Source organism: Paroedura picta, chromosome 3 (genome assembly GCF_049243985.1).
Source record: "Paroedura picta isolate Pp20150507F chromosome 3, Ppicta_v3.0, whole genome shotgun sequence".
NCBI lineage: Eukaryota > Metazoa > Chordata > Lepidosauria > Squamata > Gekkonidae > Paroedura > Paroedura picta.
The window spans coordinates 94,349,669-94,362,446 of record NC_135371.1 but is presented as its reverse complement, the minus strand read 5'-3'; the positions used below and the strand labels follow the sequence as shown (position 1 = coordinate 94,362,446).

General features: G+C 48.1%; 1 protein-coding gene across 9 annotated transcripts in view; it reads left to right on the top strand.

Annotated features, from left to right (window-relative positions):
• ACSL6 (acyl-CoA synthetase long chain family member 6) overlaps positions 1–12,778 on the top strand; it is a 131,696-nt gene that overhangs the window by 51,807 nt on the left and 67,111 nt on the right. The window contains exon 1 of one of the 9 annotated variants that reach the window (XM_077326888.1): positions 5,385–5,404. The exons of 7 other annotated variants lie outside the window; for them this stretch is intronic. The gene's annotated coding sequence lies outside the window, so the exon portion shown is untranslated. Of the gene's footprint in view, positions 1–5,384; positions 5,487–12,778 lie in introns of those variants that run through there. One more of the 9 variants, XM_077326884.1, reaches the window with a different exon arrangement.

The following is a 12,778-nucleotide window of genomic DNA, read 5'->3' as shown; positions in this document are numbered from 1 at the left end:
GGTAGCCAACCTACAGGTGTGGCCTGGAGAGCTCCTGGAATTACAGCTCACTTGCAGAGTATAAAGATCAGCTCCCCAGGCAGAAAGGGCTACTTTGGACAGGATTGTGGTAGAGAAGAAACATTTAAGGCTTCCCACACAGGTTGTTGTTGAATTTAAAGACTTGAGGCCTACTGCACAGGGTTGTTGTGCAGATGAAACAGGAGACAAAAGAGCCAGTTTCCTCTGCAGAATAACTCTGTGCAGTGGCCACAAATCTGCAGAGAGTTGCAAAGAAGAAAGACACATGGCTTGGCTGTGTCTAACCTCCAGCCAGAGCAGTATTTTAAGTGAGAAGGGGCTTTTCTGTGGCCTCCCTGTCAGGCAACTGTTTGGCAGAAGGGGAAAGCCCCCCCCCTCAAAAGGAAGGCCCTCAGGCTCCCCTACGTTGCTCTTGGAAAGGCCTCCCTCCCCTCAGTCAGGGCCTGTCAGAGGCTCCTTCCCAGCAGGCCTGAAGGGGGGGAGGGGGAGCACTCTGCAGCCTCCTGCCAGCTCTGTCAGGGTTCTGAGGCCAATTTACAGTTGGACATGACAGTTAGGACAGCCTTGGGGTGAAAAGGGCTGGCGCAGCCTGTCCAAGCCTCTGTTCTCATCCCCCTTGGCAGCCCTGCTGACCTCCTCTCCCTCCGGTGGTTAGGAGCAGACTGGCAGCCAGACTGGGCTGAGTGAATGGAATTTTGGTCTGTCCTGGTGAGGCGCCAATAGGAAGGCACTTTGCGCGCCTCCCCATTGGCTGCTTGGCCCTGGATGGACACTCAGATGGACACTGATTGGGCCCTCTCAGTTTTTATCCTGGATAGGGCCCACCCTAACTCCTCCCCAGGTGGCCTTACTATTTTGTTTAATACCGCAGGGGCGGTTAAAGATGAGCTAGCTGTCCTTTGACCAAAGGCAGGGATTCTATTAGGCTGTAAAGATTATCCTCCCCAATGGGCCTCTCTGTTCTTGCTCTGCAGAGAGATGCCATGCAGAACTAGCTGTTTTGATGCAGATATAGTGACTGCTGATGATACATTCATAGAATCATAGAATCCATACAGGTCATCTAGTCCAACCCCCTGCTCAACGCAGGATCAGCCCTAACCATCCAAGAAAAGTGTGTATCCAACCTTTGCTTGAAGACTGCCAGTGGGGGGGGGGGGGAGCTCACGACCTCCTTAGGCAGCCTATTCCACTGCTGAACTACTCTGACTGTGAAATTTTTTTCCTGATATCTAGCCTATATCGTTGTACTTGTAGTTTAAACCCATTACTGCGTGTCCTCTCCTCTGCAGCCAACAGAAACAGCATCCTGCCCTCCTCCAAGTGACAACCTTTCAAATACTTAAAGAGCGCTATCATGTCCTCTCTCAACTTCCTTTTCTCCAGGCTGAACATTCCCAAGTCCCTCAACCTATCTTCATAGGGCTTGGTCCCTTGGCCCCAGATCATCTTCGTCGCTCTCCTCTGTACCTTTCCAATTTTATCTACGTCCTTCTTGAAGTGAGGCCTCCAGAACTGCACACAGTACTCCAGGTGTGGTCTGCCCAGTGCCGTATACAACGGGACTATGACATCTTGTGATTTTGATGTGATGCCCCTGTTGATACAGCCCAAAATGGCATCTACCTTTTTTACCGCTGCATCACACTGCCTGCTCATGTTTGGTTTACAATACACAAGTACCCCAAGGTCTCGTTCACACACAGTGTTACCTAGAAGCGTATCCCCCATCCAGTAGGCATGCTTTTCATTTTTCTGACCCAGATGTAGAACTTTACACTTACCTTTATTAAATTGCATCTTGTTCTCGTTTGCCCATTTTTCCATTGTGTTCAGATCTCGTTGAACTCTGTCTCTATATTCCGGAGTATTTGCCAGTCCTCCCAATTTGGTGTCATCTGCAAACTTGATGAGTAGTCCCTCCACCCCCTCATCTAGATCATTAATAAATATGTTAAAAAGTACCAGGCCGAGCACCAAGCCCTGAGGTATCCCTCTACTCACCTCTCTCCAGTCTGATGAAACACCATTGACAACAGCTCTTTGAGTGTGGTTCTCTAACCAATTCTCTATCCACTTAACTATCTGAAAATCCAGATTGCAGTCCTTCAACTTATCCATCAGAACATCATGGGGAACCTCATCAGAAGCTTTACTAAAATCCAAATAAACGACATCAATCGAATTTCCACGATCCAGCAAACCTGTTACTTGGTCAAAAAAAGGAAACCAGGTTGGTCTGACAGGACCTGTTGGAGACAAATCCATGCTGACTTCCTTGGATCACCAAATTGTCCTCCAGATGTTTGCAGATCGCTCCCTTTAATATCTGCTCCATTATCTTCCCCACAACAGAGGTCAGACTCACTGGTCTGTAGTTTCCTGGGTCATCCTTCCTCCCTTTTTTGAAGATCGGAATAACGTTTGCTCTCTTCCAGTCCTCTGGGACATCTCCAGTCCTGAAAGAGGTCCCGAAGATGATGGACAAGGGCTGTGCAAGTTCTCTGGAAAGTTCTTAGAGCACTCTCGGGTGCATTTCATCTGGCCCAGGTGATTTGAACTCATCCAGTGCAGCTAAATGCCTCTCGACAACCTCTCTATCCATGTTAACCTGCCACCCAGACACTAGCCTTTGGCTACTGCCATCTCTAGATGTGCCTAAACCCTTTGACCTGTGGGGAAAAACAGATGCTTTCTCTGCATCTTCCGTTAGAGTTTGTCCATCCACACCCAACAGTGGGCCTAATGCCTCCTTTACTTTACGTTTGCTCCTCACATAACTGAAAAATCTTTTCTTGTTACAATGGGCTTCCCTGGCCAATCTTAGCTCACTCTCAGCTTTGGCCTTTCTGATGATTGATCTACAGTGCCTAGTAACCTGTAGGTACTCTTCTTTAGAGCTCTGTCCTTCCCTCCATTTCCTGAACATTTTCCTTTTCTTTCTTAGTTCCTCTTGAAGTTCTCTGTTCATCCAAATAGGCTTCTTAGAGTTCCTGCAGTGTTTTCGTCTTTCTGGGATAGTCATTTTTTGAGCATGCAATAGCTCTTGTTTGAGTAGCACCCACACTTCACATGCTCCCTTCCCTTCCAGCATTCTCGTCCATGGTATGACACTCATCATGTCTCTGAGTTTGGCCTACGAAAATCCAACATCCGCGTCTGGCTACAAGCTTCCTTGGCTCCCCATCTCAAAAGGAATTCTATGAGGACATGGTCACTTCCCCCTAGTGTCCCCCACCTCCTTCACCTCATCCACCAACTCTTGCCTGTTGGTCAGTATTAAGTCCAGTATGGCTGAACCTCTTGTGGGTTCATCTACCATTTGATAAATGAAATTGTCAGCCAGGCAGGTCAGAAATACAGAAATTCTGTATTATTTTTTTGTGTTATCCAACCACTAGATTTAAAGCCCATTTTACTCTGAGATAAAATGGGCGCTAGCAGGGGGAAAGGCAGGGGTGCGGGGATTGTCTGGGCAGGCGGCGGCCGTCTTGGGGCATCTCCAGTGGGGTGGTGAGTGGAGGAGGCGATCCGGGCGTTGGGGCGACCGCGGGGACGGAGAGTGGGCGCCGGAGGCGGCAGGCATCTTACCTGGAGCTGCGACAGTGGACTGCTGGTGCTCCCGCGGTGATGGGGTGGCGGCGGCGGGTGGCTGTGGTGGCCATCCGTCCCAGGTACAAGGCGCCATGTTTTTTAGGGCGGCAGCTGGCGGCGGGACAGCAACAGGAGCGCGGGGTGGCTGGTGACAGTGGGGTGGTGCAGGGTCGTGGCTGCGGCCGCCTCTCGCCGGAATGGAGTGTAGTCTTTGTGGGCCAGCGAGAAAGGCGTGTTGGCAGGTGGTTGCGGAGGCCCCCCGTCTCCATAAAGGCCCACCGAGGCCTCTCCCGGCCTCGGCTGGGCTGCCCAGAGCAGAGGGAGGTAGCCTAGTGCCCCTTGTATTCAGGGATACAAGGGGCTTTCCTGCTAGTTAAAATATATTTGCACAAAGGAGACTTTTGGATTTGAGGATGGCATGGGGGGTGTTAGGATCCCAAAACAAATGTTCTATTGAGGTTGCTGTGGAAAATTGTGTCAAGAAGCTTGTTAAAAACTGTGAGAGCTTTGCACCAGAAGTCCACATGGTTCCCACTCATCAACCTGTCCTGCCCTTGGGGGGGAGGGGCGAATTCTTCACCATTGTTTCTCACAGAGCTGGGCAATTTGAAGAGGGCCAGAAGATGTATAGACGGATGCTGGTGGAAATCTTGTGCTGTATCTGACAATATGAGTTATAGAACATTTTGGAAGACCTATGAAGCAGGGATGACAGTGGCAAAGTAATATTACTTCTTTGCTGCCTTGGCATCAACTAGTTTATGACCATCCCAACTGTTTTAAGAAATATCTTCTACATAGGGTTTTCTGTGGAATGGAGTGCATGAGATGGTCAAGAAGGTTTCCACACTTCTGCAAGCTATGTGAAACAGAATTGTTCGGAGAGCATTTTTGTGAAATTCGTGTTACAACGAAAATGTTTGAAATAGTTTTTAGAAAGGAATCAGACTGTGAACAATAGTATAGTATGTATTTGCTGTATTTCAGTCTGATTGCTTTGACTTCATCATGCTTATGTAATACAGTTCTCTACATTCTTTAGCTTATATCATGTCTAATACCTTGATTTGTTTCAAACTGCTATAACCCTAGTCCTTTTACTTTGCCTATTAGAGGTCTCATCCTGTGGACTGCATTGTTTTACACTGTGTAATCTGCCTTGAGACTCAGTGAGTCTCAGTAAAGAAAGCAAATACATAATAAAAATATGATGACTCACCAAAGATTCAGTAAACCTACAATGGAAGTTTTCAGACAAGCCAAATTTTGTGGCTGGTTGGTTGTATTTGAGCCACAAGTTGTCTCAGCTGAATGATGAGTGACAAGAAAATGAGTCCCGGTATCAGTAAATCAGAGATGTATTTCCCCAGTCCTGAAGTATGCCTAAACTAATAAAATCCAAATTACATGAGTAACTAGGATGATTAAAAGCATGAATATGTTTTGCAAATTGTTTTTTTCAAATGATTTTCTTACTGTCACATTGGTTATAGATATTTAGAAAGAGTGACTACAGGCTGAATTCTGATCAGTGTTTCTCAAAAGTATCACTGTGGGTGCCTTTGAATGCAAGGGATGCTGCCATGGAAACATGGTGTTACTTTGCAAGCATCTATTTGGTCAGCAAAACGGGGAAGGGTTTTGAATGTAGAAGAGTTACACACAGCTGAAGCTGTCAGAGGGTGCATGGCTTGCTTATAGTGTCTGCAAACCAAGGTGGGGGCAGTTGCAGATCTTAATGTCAGGGAAAGAAGGGGAGGATCTGTGTATCAGGAGGCACTGGTCGGAAGTAAGTAAGAGTGAGAATCATTGCAGGACAGAACGCTGAGAGGTTGCAGACACCACAGGAAGACCAAAGGAGAAATGCAAAGGTAGATGTGAGGACCATTGAAGAGGATATGGTGGAAAGGTTTAGGAAGTTTTGGAAGTATGATGCTGACATTTTTATGACACTGGATAAAATCCAGAATGACTCTATAAAAGTATGACATTTGGCTATTACCTTTGTTAACATGCCAAACTTCTCAAATGGGCTTATGGAAACTCGGCCTAAGATGCTAGTGTCTTTGTTTTTGTTTCTTGTTTTGGTCATATCTTCACATAACACATAAACTTGCTTTATGTTGAATCCAGCCATTGATCCATGAGGGTCAATATTGCCTACTCAGACTGGCAGTGGCTCTCCAAGGTCTTAGACAGAGATCTTGTGAATTACCTGGTCCTTTTAAACTGAAGATGAGGTGATTGAATGTGGGAACTTCTGCATACTTTCTGCTTTTACCACTGAACTACATGACCAAAGAGAACAAAGATGCTTCAGGTTTTCAGAGCTTTACTTTGATCATGCTCTTATTTTGTTTTTATTCCATCAGGTCTGTTATATATATTTGAAAATGAAGCCTGTTTATGAGAACTGAAGCAGTCCATAGTAATAAGATTTAAGTTTTTGTTCTTTCATCACAAACAGTGTGGCATGTAATATAAAATGTTGTGAATCTTAGGTGTAGTGGATTTGTGTATGTTTACCGTAGTGCTGCTATTTGGTCCATATCCCATACAGCCTGTGGTTTATGTGCTGAGTATCCAATTGAATGATGGAAGTGAATTACCTACTTGTACTTCTGTTTTGTTTTTAAAGCTAGATTATTCCCATATGTGAAACTAAAAACTTATCAGATTCTTCCGCCTATAGGTGGAAAATAAAACTGGAGCATTTTTTTTCCCTGGGGGGGGCCCAAACTGGGGCCAGGATCCCAACGATCATGGGCCAAGTGCGTTATGGCTGGGGGACGAGGTTGGACAAGAGAAGGGTTGGGAGCTCTGGTGTCCCGTGGAGGCACGGCCGGCGCTCTGGGTGCGCTCGATTCCCTTCTAACCTCCGTCCCATCCCCAGAGATGTGAGGGTGGAGGCTAGGGGAGAAAAGGGTCCGACATTGGTCTTGTGCAACGCAAGGTCAATTAAGAACAAGGTTGCCTCTCTGCAGCACTTCTTCGCGGAGTCGAAGGTGGACCTTGCGTGCCTGACTGAGACCTGGGTGAAGGAAAGAGAGTTGGTGGCCTTGAGAGATCTGGCACCCCCAGGCTACTTGGTCCTCCACCAATCTCGGACCCACAAAAGGGGAGGGGGGTGGCAATCCTGGTCCGGGAGGCTTTCGCCTACAGGGCTCTCCCGGGGCCGGAAATCGGGGGAGTGGAGTGTGTCGATATTGAGTTGGGCTCGGTCGAGAGCTTGGCTATCTGGTTGGTATATCGTCGGCCCAACGCCCAGCCAGATGCCCTGCCCCGCCGGCTGGAGGCGGCGGCTGCCTTGGTGCTGCAGTTTCCCAGGCTTTTAATCCTGGGTGACTTCAATGTTCATGCGGACGCGCCGTCCTCAGGACTTGGCGGAGACCTGGTGTCTTCCATGGCAACGCTGGGGCTCTCGCAACTTGTTACCGGCCCTACCCATCACGCCGGCCACACACTTGATCTGATGTTTGGTGCTGGGATAGAAGTGGTTCTGGATGCAGCCTTGGCTGTGCCGTGGTCAGACCACTACGCCCTGCGGGCTCGGCTCAGGATACCACCCCCTCCCCAGTTGGGCGGCGGGCGGATTTTAGCCCGCCCGCGGAGACTTATGGATCCGATTGGATTCCGGAATGCTCTGCGGGACCCGATGCCTCCTGGCGACTCACTTGCGGCTATGGTGGGGGACTGGCAGTCCCGCCTGACAGCCGCCATAGATGAGATCGCCCCTAAACGTCCTCTCTGCCCTCGACTCAAACGGGCCCCCTGGTACACAGGGGCGCTCCGGGAGAAGAAAAGGGAGGTGAGATGACTGGAGCAAGTGTGGCGGAAGACTCGTGACGAGGTTACAAGAACATCTTATCGCACGCTTATGAGGGTGTATGAGATGGCGGTGAAAGTGGCTAAACGAGAGTTTTTTGCCACGGAAATCGCGTCCGCAAGCTCTCGCCCGGCCCAATTATTCAGGGTAGTTAGATCACTCACCGCCCTTGAGGGGCGCCAAAATACTAGACAATTGGCACTCGGCTGCGAGGTATTTGCGAGCCATTTTGTGGATAAAGTCTTGTCACTCTGTCGCGACCTTCCCGCCACAATTAATACAGTAAATGAATTGGAGACCTGTTGGGCGCCTTTGGTAGTGAGGTTTGATGGCTTCAGGTGGCTCTCTCTTCCCGAAGTGGACAAGTTGCTGAGCTCGGTCAGGGCGACCACTTGCCCCCTTGATCCCTGCCCTTCCTGGCTCCTCAAGGGAGGCGGCCAGGGGATAGGAGGCCAGCTCAGAGATATCATCAACTCCTCCCTAAGTTTGGAGCAGTTTCCTGAGCGGCTAAAGGGGGCAGTGGTTCGCCCTCTCCTAAAAAAATCAATGCTGGACCCGCAGGACCCTGCCAACTACTGCCCAGTATCGCATCTGGCGTTCCTGGGCAAGGTGGTGGAGAGGGCTGCGGCTGACCAGCTCTCGGCATTCTTGGAGGAAACTTCGGCACTCGATCCATATCAGTCGGGCTTCCGTCCTGGCCACGGGGTGGAGACGGTGTTGGTCGCCCGTTTGGATGATCTCCGTCGCCAGCTGGACAGAGGCGGGTCGGCCGTGTTGGTCCTTTTGGATCTATCGGCGGCCTTTGACATTGTGGATCATGACCTTCTGATCCATCGCCTCACCAGCACGGGGATACGGAGCACAGCTTTCTGCTGGATACGCTCCTTTCTCCAGAACCGGACCCAGAGGGTTGCAGTGGGGGAAGAGTTCTCGCGTCCCTACGGACTCCCCTGTGGGGTACCGCAGGGCGCAGTCCTCCCCCCCACGTTATTCAACATCTTTCTGTGCCCTCTGGCCCAACTGGTACGGAGCTTTGGGCTGGGTTGCCACCAGTACGCTGATGACACCCAGCTCTATCTCCTCATGGATGGCCGCCCAGACTCCCCCCCGGAACCATTCGCCAGATGTTTGGAAGCAGTGACTGAATGGTTCGAGCAGAGTCGCCTGAAACTCAACCCCTCCTTACTATCGCGCCCCAGGCCAGGAATTTGGGGGTGACCATTGATACCTCCCTGACTATGGAGGCTCAGGTCAAGAGAGTAGCGGGTGAGGCATTTTTCTATCTTCGCCAAGCCCAACTACTAGCGCCCTACCTGTCCCCTGACCACTTGGCTACAGTGATCCATGTGACAGTCACCTCCAGAATAGATTTCTGTAACTCGCTCTACGCCGGCCTACCCTTGTCTCTGATCCGGAAACTCCAGCTAGTGCAAAACGCAGCTGCTCGGGTCCTCACTGGTACACCTTGGAGGGCCCATATCCAGCCTGTGCTGAGGCAGCTGCATTGGTTGCCAATTACTGCCTGGATCAGGTTCAAGGTTCTGGTTTTTACCTTTAAGGCTATACGCGGGTTGGGACCCACATACCTGAGGGACCGCCTACTGCCCTATGTCTCCCGCAGGGCTTTACGCTCAGCGGGGGAGAATCTCCTGATCCTTCCTGGCCCTAGAGAAGCGCGCCTGGCCTCGACCAGGGCCAGGGCCTTTTCGGTCCTGGCCCCTACCTGGTGGAACGAGCTCCTGGGTGAGCTGCGGGCCCTGCAGGATTTACCAGCTTTCCGCAGGGCCTGCAAGACTGAGCTCTTCCGCCGGGTTTTTGGTTGAGGCCGGGGTCAGCGAATGAGTGTCAACATTCCCCCCCCCCCCAGACCTAGCATCTCCTCCCCACCCTCCCTGCTGCTCTGATAGCAGGGGTGGGAATAATAAGTTCCGCCATATTGGGATTGTTTTAAAGTCTTTTAATGGGTATTTTAATGGGGATAGGACTGCTGTGACCCGCCCCGAGCCTACGGGGAGTTGCGGGATATAAATCCAATTAATAATAATAATTATTATTATTATTAAAAATCTGTTCGTTATAAGACAGTCTGCTATCATACAATGGACTTTACCTATCTAGGTCAGGGAAGAATGTGTTTGGCAAGAACCAGGGGAGTTTTGTCAGGAGGGTATTAAACTGACACAACAAGGGGAAGGAGATTACCAACATGGGGATTTCAAATAAGGAGAACCAACAGTAGAGGCTCACTTGGGAAGGCCAAGTCTAATCATGGAATTGAAGGTGTGGGACTTCAGATACTTATGTACCAATGCCCAAAGCTTGGACAGTAAGAAGTAAGAGCTAGAACTTCTAATACAAAGGGATATTATTTAGCAGGCATTACAGAAACATGTTGGGTTGTAGGTGGATATGAGCAGTCCAAGAAAAACCTAAAGTGTCAGAAAGGAAGCAGAGTGGTACTGTAGGTGAGAAGTAAGGTGACAGCTCAGTGGAAAGTATCTGGGTGAGGATGAGGGAAGGAAAGACAAACAATATTGTGGTTAGAGTCTGCTACAGACTGCTAGGCCAGGAAGTGAATGCTTCCCTCCTTGAGCAGCTTGACAATGTATTCAAGCAACATGACATTGTAGTTATGGATGACTTTGTAGTTATGGGTGACTTTGAATATGTGCTGGAAGACAAACTCTGTTAAGAGTCCATTCATGCAACTTCTTGACTTCTGTTGTTGAAAACTTTCTTTTTCAAATGGTGGAGGAAACTAAGAGGAAGCTCAGCCATACTCAATATTAGCCAGCCAGCAAGAGTTAGTAGATGGGGTGAAGAGATGGGGACCTTAAGGGGAAGTGACCATGTCCTCCTGGAATTCCTTTTGCTGTGGGAGGCCAAGGAAGTTCATAGCCAGATGTGTATGTTAAATTTTAATAGGACATCCTTTAATGAATGCAAAATCACGATGAGAGTCATTCCATAGGCAAGGATGTTGAAAGAGAAAGTAGCAACCGGGGTGAGCTCTCTTAAAACAAAAACTCTTGCAAACTGAAGCCATCACTGTTCCAACAATATGGAAACATGGTAGTGGATCCCAGAAGCTAATGTGGATGGATAGAGAGCTCCATGATGAGCTAAGAAGAAAAAAATGAAATGTTCAAGGAATGGACTTGCCTCTAAAGATGAGAATTTGCATGTTGCTACGCACTGTAGGTGAGCCATCAGAGAGGCCAAAGTTCAGAGCGAGCTGAGGTTGGCCAGGAAGGCTTTCTACAACTAGAAAAGCTTGTCAGCTATATGAGGAACAAACTCAAGGTAAAAGAGGAGACAGGTCCATTGTTGACTTGGGTGAAAATGGATAAACTCTGACAGAGGCCAGAAATTTTGCCTCAGTATTTTCCCTGAAGAAGGGGAACAGGCTTATCTAGAGATGGTACTAGACAAGGCATGGCATACAGGCTGCTTGTTGACATGGACAGAGAAGTTGTCAAGAGTCACCAGATTGTATTGGATGGATACAAATCCCCTTGCCGGGTCAGATGGGTGTGCATCTGAGAGTGCTCAAAGAACTTCCTAGAAAGCTTGCAGAGCCTTTGGCCATCATCTCCAAGATCTCTTGGGGGATGGGAGATGTGCCATAAGACTGAAGGCAAATATTATCCCAGTCTTCAAGAAGTGCAGAAAATATGACCCAGGAAACTACAAGCTAGTCAGTCTGATCTCTGTCCCAGAGAAGATACTGGAGCAGATTTTGAAAGTGCCAATCTGCTAGCATCTAAAGGACAACTCGATGATTCTGGGAAGTTAGTACAGTATTATGCCCAACAGGTGCTGGTGGACCAACCTCTTTTCCTTCTTTGATCAAGTGATGAACTTATTAATCATGGGAATGCCACTGATACTTTTTACCTGGATTTCAGTAAAGCTTTTTACAGAGATAGATTCAAATGAGTAGCCGTGTTGGTCTGAAGTAGCACAATAAAATCAGAGTCCAGTAGCACCTTTAAGACCAACAAAGATTTATTCAAGGTGTGAGCTTTCGAATACAAGCACTCTTCGTCAGACTGATCTTCTTACATGACAGGGAAGATATAGTGTACTTAAAGTACACTGAATGCTAGGGGATTGATTGGCTGTTTTGACAAAGGATTATCATTGCTGTATTTGGTTGTGACACAGTCTACTGATGTAACAGAATTGATTTTTGCTATATATTCCCTGTCATGTAAGAAGATCACAGTTTGACGAAGCGTGCTTGCACTCTAAAGCTCACACCTTGAATAAATTTTTCTTGATCTTAAAGGTGCTACTGGACTCTGATTTTATTGTGCTTTTTACAGGGTTCACCATGATGTTCTAATGGGTCAATTGGAAGAATGTGGACTGGCCTCTAGGATAGTTAGGTGGATAGGAAACTAGTTGGAGAACTGTACCTTAAGAGTCAATGGCATTTCATTTGATTGGAGAAAGGCATCCATTGTGCCAAAGGGTTCAATTTTGGACCTGGTATTTTTCAGTATTTTTATAAATGATCTGGATGAGGGGGTAGAGGGACTACTGATTAAATCTGCAGATGATGCCAATTTGAGAGGAATAGCAAATACACCAGAACACAGAGATAGAATTCAGCAAGAGCCAGTTTGGTGTAATGGTTAGGAGTGTGGACTTCTAATCTGGCATGCTGGATTCGATTCTGCGCTCCCCCACATGCAACAAGCTGGGTGACCTTGGGCTCGCCACGGCACTGATAAAGCAGTTCTGACCAAGCAGTGATATCAGGGCTCTCTCAGGCTCACCCACCCCACAGGGTGTCTGTTGTGGGGAGAGGAATGGGAAGGCAACTGTAAGCCGCTTTGAGCCTCCTTCAGGTAGGGAAAAGCGGCATATAAGAACCAACTCTTCTTCTTCAAGATCAGGACACACTGGAAAAATGGGCAGATGTGAATAAGATTCAGTTCAATAAGGATAAGTGCTTAGTGTTGTGTCTGGGTAATAAAAATGATAAGTGGATACACTTCTAGGTAGCAGTGTGTATGAACAAGAAATTGGTGTACAAGTGGATTGCAAGAAAAATATGTGCAGTCAGTGTGATGCAGCAAAAAAAAAAAAGGCTAATGTGGTCTGGGGCGTATAAACAGAGCCACAACATCCAAATTATAAGATGTCATAGTCCAGTTTTATACCACATTGACAGACTACACCTGGACTACTGTGTACAGTTCTGAAAGCATTTCAAAAACGGTATGGACAGAATGGAGCGGGTGCAGAGGAAGATGATGAAGATGATCAGGTGCTTAGAATCTATGAGGAAAGGCTGAAGGACTTGGAATGCAGAAGGTTTGGGGGACA